The sequence below is a fragment of the Balaenoptera physalus genome (genome assembly GCF_965194825.1).
Source record: "Balaenoptera physalus genome assembly, chromosome: 4".
Taxonomy (NCBI): domain Eukaryota; kingdom Metazoa; phylum Chordata; class Mammalia; order Artiodactyla; family Balaenopteridae; genus Balaenoptera; species Balaenoptera physalus.
Window position 1 is genome coordinate 130,518,062 of NC_138891.1, and position 20,758 is coordinate 130,538,819.

General features: G+C 37.2%; 1 long non-coding RNA gene across 1 annotated transcript in view; it reads left to right on the forward strand.

Moving 5' to 3' along the window:
- LOC309660136 overlaps positions 1–18,691 on the forward strand; it is a 67,188-nt gene extending 48,497 nt beyond the window's left edge. Inside the window, exon 3 of the long non-coding RNA XR_014263186.1 lies at positions 4–18,691. This is a non-coding gene — a long non-coding RNA (uncharacterized lncRNA). The remainder of the gene's footprint in view (positions 1–3) is intronic.
- The last annotated feature ends 2,067 nt before the right edge of the window (positions 18,692–20,758 follow it).

Consider the following 20,758-nt stretch of genomic DNA (forward strand, 5'->3'; position numbering starts at 1 on the left):
TAGACTTCCTTGGAGGATGGGTGCTTCTGACCTGTGGCAATAATGAATTCTTTTTTTTTTTTTAAACAACATCTTTATTGGAGTATAATTGCTTCACAATGGTGTGTTACTTTCTGCTTTATAACAAAGTGAATCAGCTATACATATACATATATCCCCATATCTCTTCCCTCTGCGTCTCCCTCCCACCCTCCCTATCCCACCCCTCTAGGTGGTCACAAAGCACCGAGCTGATCTCCCTGTGCTATGCGGCTGCTTCCCACTAGCTATCTATTTTACATTTGGTGGTATATATAAGTCCATGCCACTCTCTCACTTCGTCCCAGCTTATCCTTCCCTCTCCCTGTGTCCTAAAGTCCATTCTCTACGTCTGTGTCTTTATTCCTGTCCTGCCCCTAGGTTCTTCATGATGATGATGATGATGAATTCTTATAATAAAACTTGAAATGGGAGAAGAATCTGATTTCAGTGTAGAATAATCAGAGAATTTCCCTCTCTTTCAAAAAATAAAATGGTTCCTGGATATGCAAACTATCTTTGCTAATAAAGTAAAATAAACCCTTCTGTAATTATTTCTTTTTATTGGTCTCTTTGAAAGACAATAAATATTGTAATACATAATATCAGTAAAATATTTTAGCGTATCTACATGTGTTTTGGCACCAAAACTAGTGATCTTTTATCAGAAATGGAATTGCATGGGAACATTTCCTGAAACCCTTTCCTTTCATCATACAGCATTACATTTGTCAGTTTCCTTGTCTGTTCTGCTCCTGGATCTTGGGATTTGAAAGAGTTCACTTGGGCTCCCAGCCATTATCTATCCCCTCCCCCACATTGAGTACAATGCCTGGTATTTGTGTTGAATGGAATGAGTAACTAAACACATAAATGAACAGAACACACAGTCTAGTGCCAGAAAAGAAAAGAGTATCTAATACGGACCAGTTAATAAGGAGAGGACTAACTGTCCCAGATTCCCCAGCTTCTTTCCTTGGTGCCCCTGCCTTTCATGCTGAGATATCTCTTGGAACTGCAGCTCCTGTGTCAGGACTCCCTGCATTTGCCACTCTCTTTCAATCCAAGCAATGACAATATCACCTTTTCTTACTCCACGTTGGCACTTTGGGTAGAGCCCAATATTTTTTTTTTTTGTCCACCCGGCACAGCTTGCAAGATTCTAGTTCCCCGACCAGGGATTGAACCCACGCCCTCAGCAGTGAAAGCACAGAGTCCTAACCACTGGACTGCCAGGGAATTCCCATAGAGCTCAATATTTTCAAAAAGAACTTGATTAAAATACCAAGGGAAAATACAAAAAGAAATGAAAAACAATTTCCGTACCCCTTCATACACAAGATGAAAAAGAGTAGCCGCCACTGATTGATGGTTTCCTGTATGCCAGACCCTGTGCAAAGGCCCCTCCAGACATGAGAAGAGGAACTGTTCTCTCCGATTTGGAGATGCAGAACAGAGGACCAGAGGGAGACTTGCCCAGCGCCCCACCATTGGCCAGTGGTGAGACTCAGATGAGAACATTGGTTCTTTGATTCTACAACTCATGCTTGGGAAAAATATATTGCTAGGGAAACAAAGATTCTATTTCATGCCCCAAAGAGATTGATTTAGCATAAAATTCTCTTTCTTGAGATGCAGCCACTTGGGTTGGCATTTTCACAGTCAAGTTGCCTGGGTTTTCTGCCCACGCCTCCAGCAGTAGCTCTTCTATGATCTACACACTGCTTTGTTTCAAAATGAACACAACTCTTCTTCATAATTTTTTTCTGGGGCCCCCGCCTACATACCTCACACCTCAACTTAGGCTTTTCCAGAAAGTATGTCAGGCAGGTGGAGGAGAGTCTCCACGTCCAACTGCAAAGTGGTAGTTATTGATACCATAGAAACTCAAAGCTTGGATCTTCTGTCTTATTTTAATTCCCAATATTTTCCACTTTCTCAGTTTCTTTATAAATCATTAGGTTCCCTTAGTGCCTTTCTTTCGTCCTACCAATGAAAGTAGCAGCCTCTCAGAATTAGGCTTCTATAATATAGATATATTTGACAATAACTTACTTACAATGAGGAAATTTTCCTTTAAAAAAGAATGATGTGAACATACTTGGTATAATTATGATGTTTGTTCTTCACTGTTTATATCCTCTTCTAAAAATATACACTGTGCATTAGAGAATGGTAAGAGCTATCCAAAAGTAAGAAAAACTTATTTTAAGTGCTGCAATTATGTCAATTATATCATGAAACCATGAATTGTGGCTGTCTGTCAAAAGGGGCTGTATTTCCTTAGACATGCAGAAGATGAATTTGCAAGATAACTCACCATGGTGTCTTTGTTAAGCTGACATATTTGATTTAATTTCTAGATAACTTACAAGGTCAGAGAGATTCTCATTATGCAACTCATACTTGAACAAGAGTCGCTGGGGACTTTGCTCTACTGCTCCATGTTCAGATGAGTTGTTGTTTGTTTCACTAGCCAAATCGAAGTAATCCTTTTTCCATGTTATGGTAGCATTCATTTTAAAATATTTATTGAATGCTTTCTACGTGCCAAGACACATTTCCAACTGCTGGGAACTCACAGTGAATGAAACTGACATATACCCCTTTACCCTTGGGGAGCTTAAACTCTAGCATCAAAACAGCACATTCTAAAAAAAAATGAGATTGGTATTTTTTAAGGCTTAAGTAGTTCAAAAGTATCAGAGCATAGTTTTACATATTCAGCATTTTTCAAAAGGTCTTAGCCACTTGTATAAGCCAGCTTACATTATTCATCTACTGCATCTCTTGACAAATAAATTTTTGCTGTTTGTCTTTTGGTCCCCATTCTATATTGTATTTACAAAGTCAGGAAATATAGGATACACTTTTAAAGAATATGTTAGTTATATTGTCAAATAATAGGCTCAAGATGCTTCCAAGTGAGGTGGATTTGCTCTAGATTTAAAGCAATGGGCCTAATTGCTAAAATGGAAAAAAAAACTCTAAAAAAACACTACTGACTGTCCAAAAATTCTGGAAGTACAGGGCATTAGTATAATCATTATACTTTTTAAGGGGTCTGAAAATTGAAGAAATACAGACTAAGCTGTTTGACAATATAACTGATGCATTTTTGACAGTGAGTTTTTTATCCTATGTTTCCTGACTTTGTGGAACACCCTATATTTTATTTCTATACCCACTGCAATAAGGAAGTAACCATGTCTCACCAGTTGCAATATTTCCCTTGTTTTATCTCCCCTTTATTCATTCTACATTGTGAAACAAAGGACAAGATTGAATGCTACGAACAAAAGGGTGGAGTGGCATGCAGATTTTCTTCTAGAACACCATTGACTTACCTTGATTTAGGTAATGGAGGTCTGGTTAAATGGAAAGAAACAGGAAATCTATTTTCTGATTCTACTTTGGTCACAAAGGGCCAAACTTCTTCCCTCAGTGTACTCCTCTATGAAATGGAAAGCTGGGTGGGGGGGGTGTAGATATTTTCCAAGTCCCTTCTTGTTCTAACACTATGTGTTTCCATTTCATATGGGTCCTTTTGAACTTTAGAAGGTGGAGGGGGTCCCATTTCTTCCCATATTTTTTATGTCTCTGCCCATATTTACCATCCCTTTAAGGGTTTGGATTCATCTTTAATGGTAACAATTCTTTCATGCTTTATTAATAAAAAATTAGAAAGTCAAGGGACTCCTCTCTCAATCAATCAGCAGTTGTATGAAAGAGCGAGAAATCCCAGAATTGTGGAGGAGGACAAAAGTAGTAGCCCATTACTTGATATTTAGGATTTCGTGTCTTGTAATTATTCTTGAATATTTTAAAGACTCAAAAAAAGTAAGTACTTTCAAGAAGGATGGTTTCCAGAACTCACAACCACATTGAGTTCTTATATTTTCATGGTTGAAAAATATAAATCAATTTTGTTATGAGCGGTGTGTTAAAGATTAGGAAGATGAGGCCTAGGGTATTTCAAGTATTTGAACACATCGTTCCTCAGGAACCTCCACGTGGATGTCTTGTAAATCGAAAGAAGCTAAACTAGGAGCTTCCAAAAGAAGTCTGTGGCCAGACTGTACACACAGCAGAGCGTACGGCAAAGGGTTCTGTGTTGATGCGTACTCCATCCAGCAGAAGAGTTAAAATATTATTTTCATAGGCAAATGAATAAATAGTAATGGTTTATTTACCCTCCCCAAGTGGGGTTGCGAAATACGCTAGACGAAAACTCAGGCAACTGAGTTTCTGTTTCTGATCCGCCAACTACTAGGGTAAGTGTGTCTCTCCATGTGCTCGTCTTGGCAAGCATCTCCTCAGGACCCTTACCAGAGAGACAGGAAACAATGATGAGAGAGCTGGGCAAGACCAGACCTAGCATGAACCTCCTCTAATTTGGGAGAGTTCTGAAAACTGGACCGTCAGCCCTAATTACCTATGTCAGGAATCCTGTACACAGTAGGCCACATTTCTCAACAGCTTGCCCGAGCCATGCCCCTAAAAACAGCTCAGACCTGCTCCATGGGGGAATTAATCCTGGCAGCCGAAGAGGGTGAACTTGTTTTAGGCATATGTTTCTGTAAACATCCAAAAGATCCACTGTTGGAAGCATGGACCTGACCCAGGGTTGTCGGAGCTGCAAACGATCTCACACTTGCAACTTCAGAGAAGCTTCACACTTTCACCTTATAGCAGAGCGTGGGCAGATAAATTTCGGTGACTTTTTGCTCTCTGCCCACTCTCTGCAAACTCAGTCACTGAAACCACAATGACCTCCACCACCTCCATTACAACAAAACACATTGTGGTGGTTTGATGCCATTCCCAAGCTGTTTCTCAGAGCCATCAAGCTAACTGTCACAAAAGAACCGAGCTTCCTGTGCCATCAGCACAAAAATCTGAGTTAAATTGGGATTCCGTGTATTTTTTCTACTCTCCACACACCAAACTATGAGGACCATTATTAAGTGATGGCCATTGGTTAAAATCAATTGCCCAAAGTTACAGCTTACAGGGACAGAGCTGGCCTGTAAATTCTATATTCTTTCATTCCAAACGGTATCAGTCAAATGTTAAAAATATGCACACAAATTTATCTCTACTACTATTTTCTTTCAAACCTAGGATTTTAAGCTTTTTGGTAGATATTTAGTCAAATTTTATGATAAGAATACTACTCCTATTAAAGGTCATATTATGCTACTACAGCTGAGTAGTAACATAATATAGTAGTATGCTGCAAAGATATAATGTTGTGACTTGCCAATGATTTTGAGAAATGTTTCATGAATATACCTAAAATTTATTATTTCTACCCAATTCAAATTTTGTATTCATGAGAAATGGTTTAAGAAAATATAACCCACATTTTTATTTGATGCTTTTTAGTAATTATGAAGACAAACGGTTCAGATTATACTCTTTAATGCATTTTAGCAAATATTTATTAAGAACAAGCAGTGTGTAGGCTACACTGTTAGCTAAAAGGTATCTGTTTAGAATGCTTGGCTATAAGAGACATAATTATCTTATAGGTTTATCATAGGGCATTATCTTGAACAAGCTAAAATGCTTAAATAAGTGATCTTGTGGCAAAAGATGTTGAGAGGAAACACAGAACCAGGCTACAGAACAATCTTCACCTGAACCTGGATTTGTTAGAACAAGTATTTATGGGATGATGTCGGTGGGAGTTATGGGATGTGATAGTCATCTGGGACCTGTTGATTTAGAAATGAAGCAACTGAGGTCAAGTGAAGTTGTGTCTTGCTCAAAGTTTCTAAGAGTGAGCAGAGTCTGAAATCCAGGTTTTCATATTTCAAGCCATTTGTTGGCTTAGCAAACCCCAGATTTTCTTCTAAAGGAAAGAATTTCTTCACTTGAAAACTTTGTGAAATTTATGCAGGATATTAATTTGAGGTTGACCACTCTTGAGGCTGTGCTTTTGCAGAAAAGGATTTGACTATGCTTCTGAGGAGTATTTTCCCCAAGAACTAACACTGGTTAACAACACTGTAAATCAACTATATGTCAATTAAAAAAAAAAAAGAACTAACACTGGACACCTCACCAAAGAAGATATGTAGATGGTAAATAAGCATAAGAAAAGATGCTCCACATTACATGTCATCAGGAAAATGAAATTAAAACAATAGTGAGATACTACTACATACCTTTGAAAGGGGCCAAAATCCAGAGCACTGACAACACCAAATGCTGACAAAGATGTGGAGCAAAAGGAACTTTCATTCTTTGCTGGTAGGAATGCAAAATGGTACAGTCACTTTGGAAGACAGTTTGGTGATTTCTTACAAAACTCAACATACTCTTACTATATAATCCAGGAATTGCACTCTTTGGTGTTTAACCAAAGAAACTGAAAACTTACATTCACACAAAAAACTGCAGATGTTTAAAGCAGTTTTATTCATAACCATTGAAATTGGAAGCAACCAAGATGTCCTTTGGTAAGTGAATGGATAAATAACTATGGTACATCCAGATAATGGAATATTATTCAGTGTTAAGAAAAGAAAATCTATCAAGCCATGAAAACACATGGAGGAAACTTACATGTATATTACCGATTGAAAGAAGCCAGCCTGAAAAGGCTACATACTGTATGATTCTACCTGTATGACATTCTGGAAAAGGCAAAACTGTGGAGACGACAAAAAGTTCATTGGTTGCTAGGGATCAGGGGAGGGAGGAATGAAGAGGTGGAGCGCAGAGAATTTTTAGGACAAACTAGTCTGTGCGATACTAAAATGGGGAATACATGTCATTATGCATTTGTTCAAACCCATAGAATGTACAACACCACGAGTGAACCCTAATGTAAACTACGAATTTCCGATGATTGTGTGTTGACGTAGGTTCATCAATTGTGACAAATGTACATTCTTGGTTGGGAGGGGGGATGTTGATAATGGAGAAGCTGGAAGACTATGCATGAGTGAGGGCAGGGGGTATGTGGGAAATATCTGCCCCTTCTTCTTGATTTTGCCTTGAACCTAAAACTGCCCTAAAAAATAAAGCCTATTTATTTTAAAAATAATTTTTTAAAAATCAGAAATTATAGCTATATTCACACTTCACATTTAAAATTCATATTTTAATTGATTGTACAAGGGGAAAAATGAAAAACACTTTTTCATCTTTCCTAAGAATGTCCACATGAAGCTTTCTCATACTTCAAAATCCTCATGATAAAGAAGGTGTCGAAATGCAGGCAGTGAACTTTATTTTGACCTCTGTTCAGAATGTGGGTTTTACAATCTCCCACTGGAAAAACTTAGGTTTATGCTGTACATCTCAATCCCTTATAACTCTACAGTTCTTGAGTTAATAAAAGATAAAAGTTATCCAATGCTATTTCATGCAGCAGCCAGTTAGCCGTTTCCCCTTTACGATGTAATGATTCTTGTTCACGTAAATAGTAGAATGCATAGTACTGAATGATTATTATTTTTTATTTTTTATTATTATTTATTATTTATTTTAATTTTTTTTATTATTTTTTTTCCATTAGAATTTTTGTCTTTTGGTAGCATGAACTTCTAATTTGGGTAGTAAATTTCATGTAAACTTATCTTTCTTGTATCGACAGACATTAAGCTCCCTGTTTAACAGTTTCTATTTTCAGCTTATTCGCTACTAGATACAGTAACACTGAATCTTTATTCACAAGAGGAAGGGCTTATTTCCCCATTTTCATCATAGTTTCCAAAGTGCTTTTTTTGGATGATTTCATTTCTTCTTCCAAGAAGACTGGCTAACCTTCCCTTAAAAATTATATCTTACAGCAAATGTTCTAATGTTTCATTTAGTCATAAATGAGAAGAAGAATTTTCACATGGCTCTCATTCTTTGTGGAGAGCTATGTGGGTGGGGGTGAGCATCACTAAAGAAAAAGACAAGCATCCCTTTGTCTTTCTCCTTTTCCAGATTCTAGAAATTTGGGGTTCCATCCAAACTCTTGAAATAGTACAATTTATAACCATCTTTTCTCTCCTGATAAGAAGACTATATGTAGAGATTTTTAGAACTAAACTACCTATTCAGCTAAAGCTAGGACTAAAAATTCTATTTATTCTCATGTTTAAACTTAACATTTCCAGCTTTCAAAATTTTCCTAGAATCTGTTTCTTTGTCCAATGAAGAACAAAACTGAGAAATCAGAACTTGGTTTAAAAAAGTACTAATAATGTGTTTGTACTTTTTTTTTTTAAACATTCAGTGATGACTGATAACAATACCCACTTTTCTGTATCTTTATGTAATGAGATTGAAGATGTTTTAATATCTTATTATATTTGATGTTCCCCAATATTTTTAACTTTGAGCATTCAAAATTCACCTAGAAAATATTTAAATATTATTCTTATGATTGGGGTTCTGCATAAGAATTCATTTGAAAGTGATTTCTACTTCTTTAAAAGTTTAAAACCATGATTTTAGAATATTTCCTTTCTCCATTGTAAAAGTATCATATTCTCATTAAAAGCATTTAGGAAATACAAAGAGTTAAAACATGCCAGTAATCCCACCTACACACAACCACTTGTAATGTCTGGTGTTTCCTTTTTAAAGATGTTTTTTCCCCTGTATATTTTTTAAAAAATATTTTTATAATCATATTGTGTATGAAATTGTGCCATGCCTTAATATTATATCATCTGTATTTTCACAGTATTATTACATCTCTGGTAAAGAATACTAAAAAGAGTTTTTGCCAAAGTAAACTTTTAAGTTTTGTTTTGTTATTATGAGTAATATAAAATGAAAATGTGAAGTCTCCTATTCTCTCCTCCTTCCAACAGTCCCTTCCCCCTTCCCGTCACTCCCTAGAGTGAACCACTTTTAAGAGTTTCAGGTATCCTTCTAGAAATTTCCAGGTGTATAAAAGTTTATTCTTATATAATGTAATATTTTCAACATTACATGTTATTAGAAGTGCACACATACATTGAGAGAATCATTCATACTTTATTTAACATATTAAAATGTCTTGGTTTCTTTTTCAGACCAGTCCATAAACATTTTCCTCATTTGTCTTTTTTGAAAAAGCTCAGAAGTTCATTTATATCATTTTTTTAGATTCCACATATAAGCAGTATCATATGATATTTGTCTTTCTCTGTCTAACTTACTTCACTTAGTAGGTACATTCATGTTGCTGCAAATGGTATTATTTCATTCTTTTTTTATGGCTGAGTAATATTCCATTGTATATATAACAAAAATAGACTCACAGACATAGAAAACAAACTTATGGTTACCAAAGGGGAAAAATGGGGGGAAGGATAAATTAGGAGTTTGGGATAAACTATACACAGTACTGTATATAAAATAGATAACCAACAAGGACCTACTGTATAGCACAGAGAACTATATTCAATACATTGTAATTACCTATAATGGAGAAGAATCTAAAAAGATTTATATATATATATATATATATGAATCATTTGCTATACATCTGAAACTAACACAACATTGTAAAACAACTATATTTCAATAAAAATTAAAAAATAAAGAAAATAAAATAAACTATAATTTCTTCAAAGAAAGCTCAATAGCATTCTGTTGTATCATGTACATTAATTCAGTTATGAACGTTTAAATTATTTCTGTTTTCTTGCAATTATAAAATGTGGGTACTAAGATAGCTGCCAACTCTGTGACACTTTTGTGTGGATTAGAAAATGACACTCTGCTATGAAGAATGTTTTCCATGGGCCCCTCCAGTTCCACTCTCTACCACTCTCCACCTTGCTTGTTCCCTGGGAGACTGATCTGCATGTGGATCATATCAATGTGCTTCTAGCTTGTTGTTGGGTTCAGCCAATGGGAGCAGCTGCAGGAAGCTAGAAAGAGGAAGCAGTAAGAGGTTGGGGTATTTACTCCCCAGGCTCTTTCTGGTCTGCTTGCTGGAGGCTGGCTTCTTCTCTCAAACTTTCTCTCTCTCTCTCCCAAGCTCCTACCTTCCTCCTCTGATATCTGCTCCCTTTCTTGCTATTTGAGTCCTAGGATACTGAACTAGCCTTGCTTGTCTCTACACTGTGCTCTACCTTTGTGAACAGCCTATTGAACTCTACTCAAATTACCCAATTTGAGTGCACCATCAATTTCCTATTAGAACTCAAAGTGATACACTTTTCCCTTGACACTTTTCCCCTCCTTCCCTTCCTCTCCCTTTTCTTTGCTTGCTTTGGTGAAGCCACCTGCCATGTTGTGAGCTGCCCTATGGAGAGGGCATATGGCAAGGAAATGAGGAAGATCTCTAGTCAACAGCCTGTGAGGAACTGAATCTTTCCAACAGCCAAATGAGTGAGCTTGGAAGCAGATCCTTCCCTAGTTGAGTCTTGAGATGACCATGTCCTTGGACGATACTTTGATTGTAGCCTTGTGAGACACCCAGAGTTAGAAAACCCAGCTAAACCATGCCTAGATTCCTGACTCACAAAAACGATGAGATAAAAACTTGTGTTGTGTAAGCTGATGTTTTGGGGACATTTGTTATGCAATAGATCACTAATATACTAGTCCTGCCACTAAATGTTTTAGCTCCTGGAATTTTATGTTTTAACCTTTGATGAAATAAGTCCTTTCTCATTTTATTTTCTCCAAAAATTTTTTCCCCTGGTTATTCTGGTGTATTTAATCTTCTGGATGAATTTAATATAGTTTTGTCAAATACCTCCCAAAGTCTTGTTCCTTTTTGATTGATTTTCTTTGAAGATTGAATTGATAATAATACAGGAACATTTATTCAACTTTCCTTTTATGTCTCCTCAGCAAAGTTGTAATATTTTCTTCGTATTTGTTCTGCACATTCACTCTTAAGATGATTCCTAATTATTTGTTTTGCTCTTTTGAGAGATTGTTTAATTATTTTTCCCTAAATATCACTTATATGTGGGAAAACTATTCATTTTTATAAATGACATTTTTAACCAGCCACTTTAGTTCAACCTTTTATGCAATCATATAATCTCTAATAATGACAATTATGTATATTCCTTTCCAGTATGTAGAGTCCTTATTTACTTTTCTTGTTTGATTACATTGAATTTTGCTTCCAGAACAATGAATTGTAGTAGTGGTGATAGCACCTTTGTTTTGTTTGCATAATTTGAATGGAAAACTTAAAGTCTTATCATTAAATTTGATGCTGGCTTTTGATGTGATTATAAAAAGTGACCTATTTTGCTTTATATAAGGATTGGATGTTGGATTTTATGTCATTTATTTTCTGCCTTTGTTGAGATGTTTACCTGATTTTTCTCATGTGAACTATTAACACCACAAGTTATACTAACAGGTTCTCTAATGTTCAGGTAATGCAGGTAATGACTCCAAAATATTCCATCAGGTGAAAACATCATAGCTTCCACTTCTATGCAAGCCGGTTTTTACTTTTTAAAACCCCACTGTAACAAACATACTTACGCCTATATAACTTTGTTCTTTGTTAACAACAATAATGGCTAACACATCTAGACAGTTCTATCTCTCAGGCACTCTAACATCTTCATATTTATTAACCCATTTCTTAACAATTACAACAACCTTATGCACTAGACACTACTATTATGATGCCCATTTTACAGGTGAAGGACCTGAGGCCCAGAAAGGTTAACTAACCTGCCGACGTAAATGACAGAGCCCAGATGCACACCTGGCAGACTGAGCCTAGCCACAAATTAGTGGCCATCACCACGGTCAAGATCTACAACATTTCCATCACATCGAAAACTGCCTTCCAGCCTTCCAGTTTCCCAGGCAACTACTGATATTCTCTTATCACTGTAGATCAGTTTTCCTAGTGTTCCATTTAAATAGAATCACAGAGTATGTATTTTTTTTACATCCAGAGTTTTTTGTTCAGCATAATGTTTTTCAGATTCATTCACATTGTCAGATATATCACTGGTTTGTTCCCTTTTATTGTTAAGTATATCCTACTGTACAGATTTACTACCATTTGTTTATCCGTTCATCTCAAATCGTGAATTGTTAAGTGATTTATTAACTTCTAAAGTCACCAAGCCACCATTCTATTAAAAATATATAATGTATTACTGAAAATTTTAAGTAACTCCTTCAGACTCTGTCATCTCGGTGTTTTCATCTACTGATTGTCATTTTTATTTGGTTGAAGGTCTTTTTGGTTCTTGGTATGACTCGTAATTTTTGATGAAAACCTGGACACTTAAAACACTTTTGTCAAACAATAAAAAGTTCACAGCTGCCCGTTTGCAGTAATTTCCCACTCCTACTCCTAGCCCCAGGCAACCATTTGTCTGTTTTCTGTCTCCAAATATTGCCCTCACTAAAAATTTCATGTACATTGAATCATAGACTATGTAGTCATTTGTGTCTAACTTTTTCTACTTAGTATAATATTTTTAAGGTTCCTTCATGTTTTTTCATGTATCAGTAGTTCATTCTTTTTATTGATGAGTAGTAGTCCATTGTATGAATGTCCCAAATTTTGTTTATCCATTTACCACTTGGAGGACATTTAGGTTGTTTCCAGTTTTTGGCTCTTATGAGTAATTCTGTTGTGAACATTCACACATACGTTCATTTCTTTTGTGTAAATCCTTAGAGTGGAATTGCTGGCCTATGGTTTAAGAGACTGCAGGACTGTTTTTCCAAAATGGTTAAACCATTTTACATTCCCACCAGCACGTGTGAGGGTTCCATTTTCCCCACATCCTTCAGAAGTCTTTTAAGCTATGGATGGTGTGTCCCACAAAAAATGAATACTCTTCCTTCTCTTCTCTCTCACCCTAGACTTCCATACCACTGTGTGCACACACACTACACAGGGTGTAGTTTCAATTGTCTGCCTGATCCCTTATGGGGGTTTTGAGGTTTAAGGGGAATTCATGTCTCCTTACATATGGGTTGGAGTTCTTCACACATATTTGGCTGAAATTAGTGCGGCCTATCATCTCTTTGAGTGTTTTCTCATGTTCTTAATTCCCACCTTTGTTGTAGCACAGTGTTTTCTGCTACCACCGTAATTGAAAATCTTACAATCTCATTTGCAATGTTTACCTATTTGAAGAAAGGGTTCCTAATTTGTTTTGTAGGTAACATACAATTATGAAAACCGGCATGATTGTTGATACAGTGATTGGCTACCATTTTCTAATATGTGTAAACTACTTTACTTAAGTAGAGTCCAAAGACTCTCAGCTTTCTTTAAATATGTATAGCACGCTGCCATGAGTTGGCTGTCATGTTCATAATTGGCTAGTTCTTGAATTAGCAGTTGTGGCTTATTTAAGGGGGTACCTACTACTCACCTGTGGTGGACAGCAAAGGGTGGTTCTAGTGCCAAAAAGCCCATCTGCTCACAGTGTCTGTGGGCTGTGTTCAAAACAGGAGCTGGTATGAGTCACAGTTAGTATCTCTCTAGGAAAAAGAGCGCAGCAGATTGCAACTACCAGCTATAGGGAAAGGCATGCAATCACCTGCTTTCCCTGTCTATTTCAGTTTGTAAAGGACTGTTCAAAACATTTTTTTAACAAGATATACTATTTCAGGAAGTATCCATTGCTTTCCAAGTAGCACGTATCTTGGGTCATATGTTAAAATATGAGGCTTGCATACATTCATTTCGTGATCCTGAGAGAGACACATATTTTCCTAAAATTTGAGACAAGGGGTAAATTATGCTAACGCATCGCAGTATATTTGGCAGGGTTATGTACAAATAAGATTTATAAAGAAGTTAATAACTGAAAATTCTAACTTTTATTTTAACTTTGAAAAGATACCTAATTCAGAATATTCTTAATTAGTCAATGTTTCAGAGGAAACTGACTCTTAAGCCGAGAGGCAAGCATGTGGCAACGGGTCATATTTAAATGATAGATTTCTTGGTTTTTGTCTCCACTTAAGTGTACGGGTTCTGGTTTCTTCTTGCATATGGAATATTGTTGTAAGTGGTTTATCGAGGATTCTCAAAGGGATATGGCATAAACATAAAACTTTTATTTTAATAATTTCTTCCTTCCCAAATTCACTGTATAACCATCTTACCTCCTGCTTGGTATGTTGTCTCTTACCAACATCTTGGCCAGAGTCTCTAACTTCCTGTCACTCTGGGCATTAGCTCAGACCTATTTAGGTATTGGAAAATTCTCCAAGACTCTCTTACCATTGACAGGTGTTGTTTCCGTTCCCTCTCCTTGAACCTGGGTGATCTTGGGATTGCTTTGACCATCAGAGAATCACAGAAGTAATTGCAATGTGATTTCTGAGGTTATAAAATACCAGCTGACATTTTTTCCTGGAGTCCTAGACCACATAATAAGTTTGACTAGCTGGAAGCTGCCATGCTGCAAGGAAGCTCAAGTAACAGGCAGAAGCCGTATTTAACTCTGGTCAAAATTTGAGCCATTAAATTATCCCTGGCTAGGTATCAGTTATGTTAGTGAAAATAACTGACTGAGACTTTCCAGCTGAGGCCCCAGACACTGTGGAACAGAGAAACATCCCCATTATGTTTTTCTGAAGTCTTGATCCACTTAGGCAAGCATAATAAAATAGTTGCTATTTTATGCCACTACGTTTTAGAATGATATGGTACACAGTGGTAGGTAATCAGAAATGTATGTAAAACTCAGTCTTATTCATTTTAAAATTTCAGTTTTGGTGTAAAGATTATCTTCTCCCTGGTATGGATAAGCCTGCTTCTTTATGGCTTAGAGGAAGAAATTGGGAAATACTCTTCTCCCCAACAAAAATTTTAAAATTCCCACTGCCTTGTTCTTCCCTCTGGTATGGGCTAGCAAGAAGGGAGAGTGGAGTCTCCCTACATGGGATGGGGGTAGGCTGCAGACCTCTTTTTGGCAGATTGCCGCGGCATGTCTGGCCAGCACTGACCAATAAACAATGCCTCCTGTGTAACAGGTGTCCACATGCTACCTTCCCTATGATGTGTCAAAGCTATTAGGAGGGCTTGGAGTCTTCATTCCATCCCCTGCTGCCACCATGATTTACCACCACTACTGTTCTATCCCAGACAGCCTCAACTTTGCAGGACATTAGAATCACACGGCGGAGGTTTTCAAGATTTCAGGACCTAGGCCTCACCTAAGAGCGACTGAATCAACATTTCTTGGATGAGCACCAAGGCATCAGTATTTTTTAGAACCACTGAGCAGAACTTCCACTTTTTACTGAAATTCTTTTTTCTTTTCTTTTCTTTTTTTAAATTGAAGTATAGTTCATTTCAGTGTTGTGTTAATTTCAGCTGTACAGCAAAGTGACTCAGTTATACCTATATAGACATTCCTTTTTATATTCCTTTCCATTATGGTTTATCCCAGGACATTGAATATAGTTCCCTGTGCTATACAGTAGGATCTTGTTATCCATCCATTCTATGTGTAATAGTTCAGACTGCCACTTTTTACACTTGGCTGCACAGTTGAATCACCCGCAGTTAAAAAATAATGATATTCAACTTATGCCTATAATTTATGAACACCTATAATATGCTGGGACTATGCTACGCTCCTTACTTCTATTATTTACTCTTCACAGCAAACACACAAAGAAGTTCTATTACCTACATCTTTCAGAGCTGGAAACTAATGGTCCGGGAGGTTGAATAACTGGCCCAAAGCTATGTAGTTCATAAATTGCAAAGTCAGGATTGCAGGATTTCTGTCTGACTATGGAACCCATTTTCATATTTCTATACCACTGCCTCTGTTCAAGAATACCAATATTTTTCCATATGGTTACAGTTTTTTAAAAATACCTTAATGAATTCTTAATTAAAGTTCAAAAAATACCTTTTTACTTAAATTGCAACATGAACAAAATGCAGAGTTCTTGGGATTTTTCAAAGGAAGTGACCTTTATAAAATATTTCCTATTTTGCCATTTTTCAGGGGACCAGTTTCTTTAAAATTTTTCTTTAATCCTATTGCTGTCCTTCCAAAGTACGAAGGAAGAAAATATTCTTTTTTCCTGAGGACTTTAGACTAAAGGACTTTAGAATGTGATGTAGCAGAAAAAATGTAGACTTTGGAATCAGACTGAGGTTCTAGACCTGACTTTGGTAGTAAAGATCTGAGTACTTTGGGGAAAGTTTCTAAATGGTAACCTTAACTGTAAAATGGAGATAATCCCACTTCCTTCATGGGATATGAGAACCAAAACAATAAGATACCATATGAAGAGCATCCGTCTCAGAGCCTAGTGCATAGGAGATATTCCGTAAATGTTAGTCCTTCCACTGCCCTGCCTTTTTTTTTTTTTTAATTTATTTTATTTATTTATTTATTTTTGCCTGTGTTGGGTCTTCGTTGCTGCGCGCGGACTTTCTCTAGTTGAGGCGAGCGGGGGCTACTCTTCTTTGCGGTGCGCGGGCTTCTCATTGCAGTGGCTTCTCTCATTGTGGAGCACGGGCTCTAGGCGCGCAGGCTTCAGTAGTTGTGGCACGAGGGCTCAGTAGTTGTGGCTCACGGGCTCTAGACCACAGGCTCAGTAGTTGTGGCACACGAGCTTAGTTGCTCCGCGGCATGTGGGATCTTCCCGGACCAGGGATCGAACCCGTGTCCCCTGCATTGGCAGGTGGATTCTCAACCACTGCGCCACCGGGGAAGCCCTGCCCTGCCTTTTGTAGCCATGCTTAGTTCATTAACACTGAGGCATTCCTGTGAGAATGAGGATGGACCACAAAGGAAAGATGCTAAGAGCTAGTCCTGCTTTTCGATCCCTGGTCAGGGAATTAAGATCCTACATGCCGCGCAGCCAAACAAACAAACAAAGCAAAAACACAAATATCATATAATATCGTTTATATGTGGAATCTAGAAAAATGGTAGAGATGAACTTATTTGCAAAGCAGAAATAGAGTCACAGATGTAGAGAACAAATTTATGGTTACCAAGGGGGGAAGGGGGTGTGGGATGAATTGGGAGATTGGGATTGACATATATACACTATTGATACTAGGCATAAAATGGATAATTAATGAGAACCTACTGTATAGCACAGGGAACTCTACTCAGGGCTCTGAGGTGACCTAAATAGGAAGGAAATCCAAAAAATAGTGGACATATGTATACATATGACTGATTCACTTTGCTGTACAGCAAGAAACTAACACAACATTGTAAAGCAACTATACTCCAATAAAAATTAATAAAAAAGAAGATATTATTAAAGATAACAAAAAGAGCTAGTCCTGTTTTGACCATTTATACATAAAGTGATGCTGTGCCGTGGTATTCACAAATGAGAGACACCCTAAATCAATAAAATTTAGTAAGTATTTAAAATACAATTCCAAAAGTGTAGGAGGGAAGAGGCATGAAGAGACATGGATGTCAGAGGATGGGGCAAACTTAGGACTCATGACTGATTTCAGGAATCCTGTTTTCTGCTGGAATGAGCCAAGGGAAGGTGGAAGAAAATTTATGTAACAGGAGTAGTTGGAATTTGGGTGCAGCCTCCTGGCACGTGTTTATCCTGTGCTTCAATTTCTGGAAGCTGTGCCTACGTGATTTTGGCTGTTGCGTACCTCGAATCAACCATCTCTCTTTTTTTAATTGTACCAAATTGTGCAATCCTTTCTTGTTTGTTTTTGTTAGGATTTCCTTTACTTATCAGTGGCAGGAAAAACTGATCCCTTGAGATTTACTCTGGGACATGACTATTTGCAGTAACTACAATTTAATGAATTCTTAATGATTTCTTCCTAATTTATCCTCTCTTTTTTCATTCTTAAATGTAATCCTTTTGTTCTTGGATGTTTTTCTCTTGGATGCTTTTGAGTAATTATTTAAAAATATATCTGTGGTGCGTGTGTGTGTTATAATTATTGTTCATCATACATATAGTATTTGTGCTTCATTATTTTTGTGCGACCTAGCTTTACATCACAAGACAATAATCTGCCACTTCTTACTACCTCCATTGTCAGTTCAGTTCAGACAATCAAAATCTGTTGTTCCAATGACCAGATCAGTCTCCTGTCTAGTCTTCTTGGTCCTCACCTTCCAGTCTTTTAACACACTTAAGCCAGAGCAATCTTTTTCTCAAGATAAAGCTACTCCTATTTGCTTAGTATCTTTCAAGGGCATCCTCAGACTCAGGGAACATGATCTGGCCTCTGCCTGGCCCTCCAGCCTCTCTCATACACGTTCACCTCTACTCTATGTACTGGTTACATTGCCCACTTAAGAGTTACCTATAGACCTTTTTTTTTCTCTCTCTCCTCCTGCCCCCTGCACCTGTAATTCTCTCTTCTTTGGGAAGCTCATCCTTACCCCACAGCTTCTTTTTTGCCTGCTTGTTTAAGACCCCACTTAGATATCACTTCTCACTGGGGATGTTCTCTCGTGTCCTCCAGACTAGGTTATGTATTTTTTCATTACTCCCATTGTCTGTGCCTGTCATGACACCATACTCCTTTCAAATTATTTGACTTCCCCAAAAGGGTAGGGGCCTTGCCTTATGAGGTAGGCACTAAATGAATATTTGTTACATGAATGAGTGAATGAATAAAGACACTGCCTTGAGGCAGTGTGGCCCAGTGGGTAAAGAAGCTGGAGTCAGATGACCTGAGTCTGGCTCCTGACTCCACACTTAACTAGGTGTGTGATCTCTGGCAAGTTACCTCTCCTCAATTTCTTTCTTTCTTTCTTTTTTTTTAACATCTTTATTGGAGTATTATTGCTTTACAGCGGTGTGTTAGTTTCTGCTGTATAACAAAGTGAATCAGCTATACGTATACACATAGCCCCATATCCCCTCCCTCTTGCATCTCCCTCCCACCCTCCCTATCCCACCCATCTAGGTGGACACAAAGCACTGAGGTGATCTCCCTGTGCTATGCATCTGCTTCCCACTAGCTATCTATTTTACATTTCATAGTATATATAAGTCCATGCCACTCTCTCACTTCATCCCAGCTTAACCTTCCCCCTCCCCATGTCCTCAAGTCCATTCTCTACGTCTGGGTCTTTAGTGCTGTCCTGCCCATAGGCTCATCAGAACCATTTTTATTTTATTCCATATATATGTGTTAGCATACAGTATTTGTTTTTCTCTTTCTGACTGACTTCCCTCTGTATGACAGACTCTAGGTCCATCCACCTCATTACAAATAACTCAATTTCGTTTCTTTTTATGGCTGACTAATATTCCATTGTATATATGTGCCATATCTTCTTTATCCATTCATCTGTTGATGGACATTTAGGTTGTTTCCATGTCCTGGTTATTGTAAATAGAGCTGCAATGTACACTGTGGTACATGTCTCTTTTTGAATTATGGTTTTCTCAGGGTATATGCCCAGTAGTGGGATTGCTGGGTCATATGGTAGTTCTATTTTTAGTTTTTTAAGGAACTTCCATACTGTTCTCCATAGTGGCTGTATCAATTTACATTCCCACTGACAGCACAAGAGGGTTCCCTTTTCTCCACACCCTCTCCAACATTTATTGTTTGCAGATTTTTTGATGATGGCCATTTTGACTGGTGTGAGGTGATACCTCATTGTAGATTTGATTTGCATTTCTCTAATGATTAGTGATGTTGAGCATCCTTTCATGTGTTTGTTGGTAATCTGTATATCTTCTTTGGAGACATGTCTATTTATGTCTTCTGCCCATTTTTGGATTGGGTTGTTTGTTTTTTTGATATTGAGGTGCATGAGCTGCTTGTATATTTTGGAGATTAATCCTTTGTCAGTTGCTTCATTTGCAAATATTTTCTCCCATTCTGAGGGTTGTCTTTTTGTCTTGTTGATGGTTTCCTTTGATGTGCAAAAGCTTTTAAGTTTCATTAGGTCCCATTTGTTTATTTTTGTTTTTATTTCCATTTCTCTAGGAGGTGTGTCAAAAGGATCTTGCTGTGACTTATGTCATAGAGTGTTCTGCCTATGTTCTCCTCTAAGAGATTTATAGTGTCTGGCCTTATATTTAGGTCTTTAATCCATTTTGAGTTTATTTTTTTGTATGGTGATAGGAAGTGTTCTAATTTCATTCTTTTCATGTAGCTGTCCAGTTTTCCCAGCACCACTTATTGAAGATGATGTCTTTTCTCCATTGTATGTTCTTGCCTCATTTATCAAAGATAAGGTGACCATTATATGTGCGTGGGTTTATCTCTGGGCTTTCTATCCTGTTCCATTGATCTATATTTCTGTTTTTCTGCCAGTACCATACTGTCTGGATTACTGTAGCTTTGTAGTATAGTCTGAAGTCAGGGAGCTTGATTCCTCCAGCTCTGTTTTTCTTTCTCAAGATTGCTTTGGCTAGTCGGGGTCTTTTGTGTTTCCATACAAATTGTGAAATTTTTTGTTCTAGTTCTGTGAAAAATGCCATTGGTAGTTTGATAGAGATTGCACTGAATCTGCAGATTGCTTTGTGTAGTATAGTCATTTTCATAATGTTGATTCTTCCACTCCAAGAACATGGTATATCTCTCCATCTGTTTGTATCATCTTTAATTTCTTTCATCAGTGTCTTATAGTTTTCTGCATACAGGTCTTTTGTCTCCTTAGATAGGTTTATTCCTAGGTATTTTATTCTTTTTTATTGCAATGGTAAATGGGAGTGTTTCCTTACTTTCTCTTTCAGATTTTTTATCATTAGTGTATAGGAATGCAAGAGATTTCTGTGCATTAATTTTGTATCCCGCTACTTTACCAAATTCAGTGATTAGCTCTAGTAGTTTTCTGGTAGCATCTTTGGG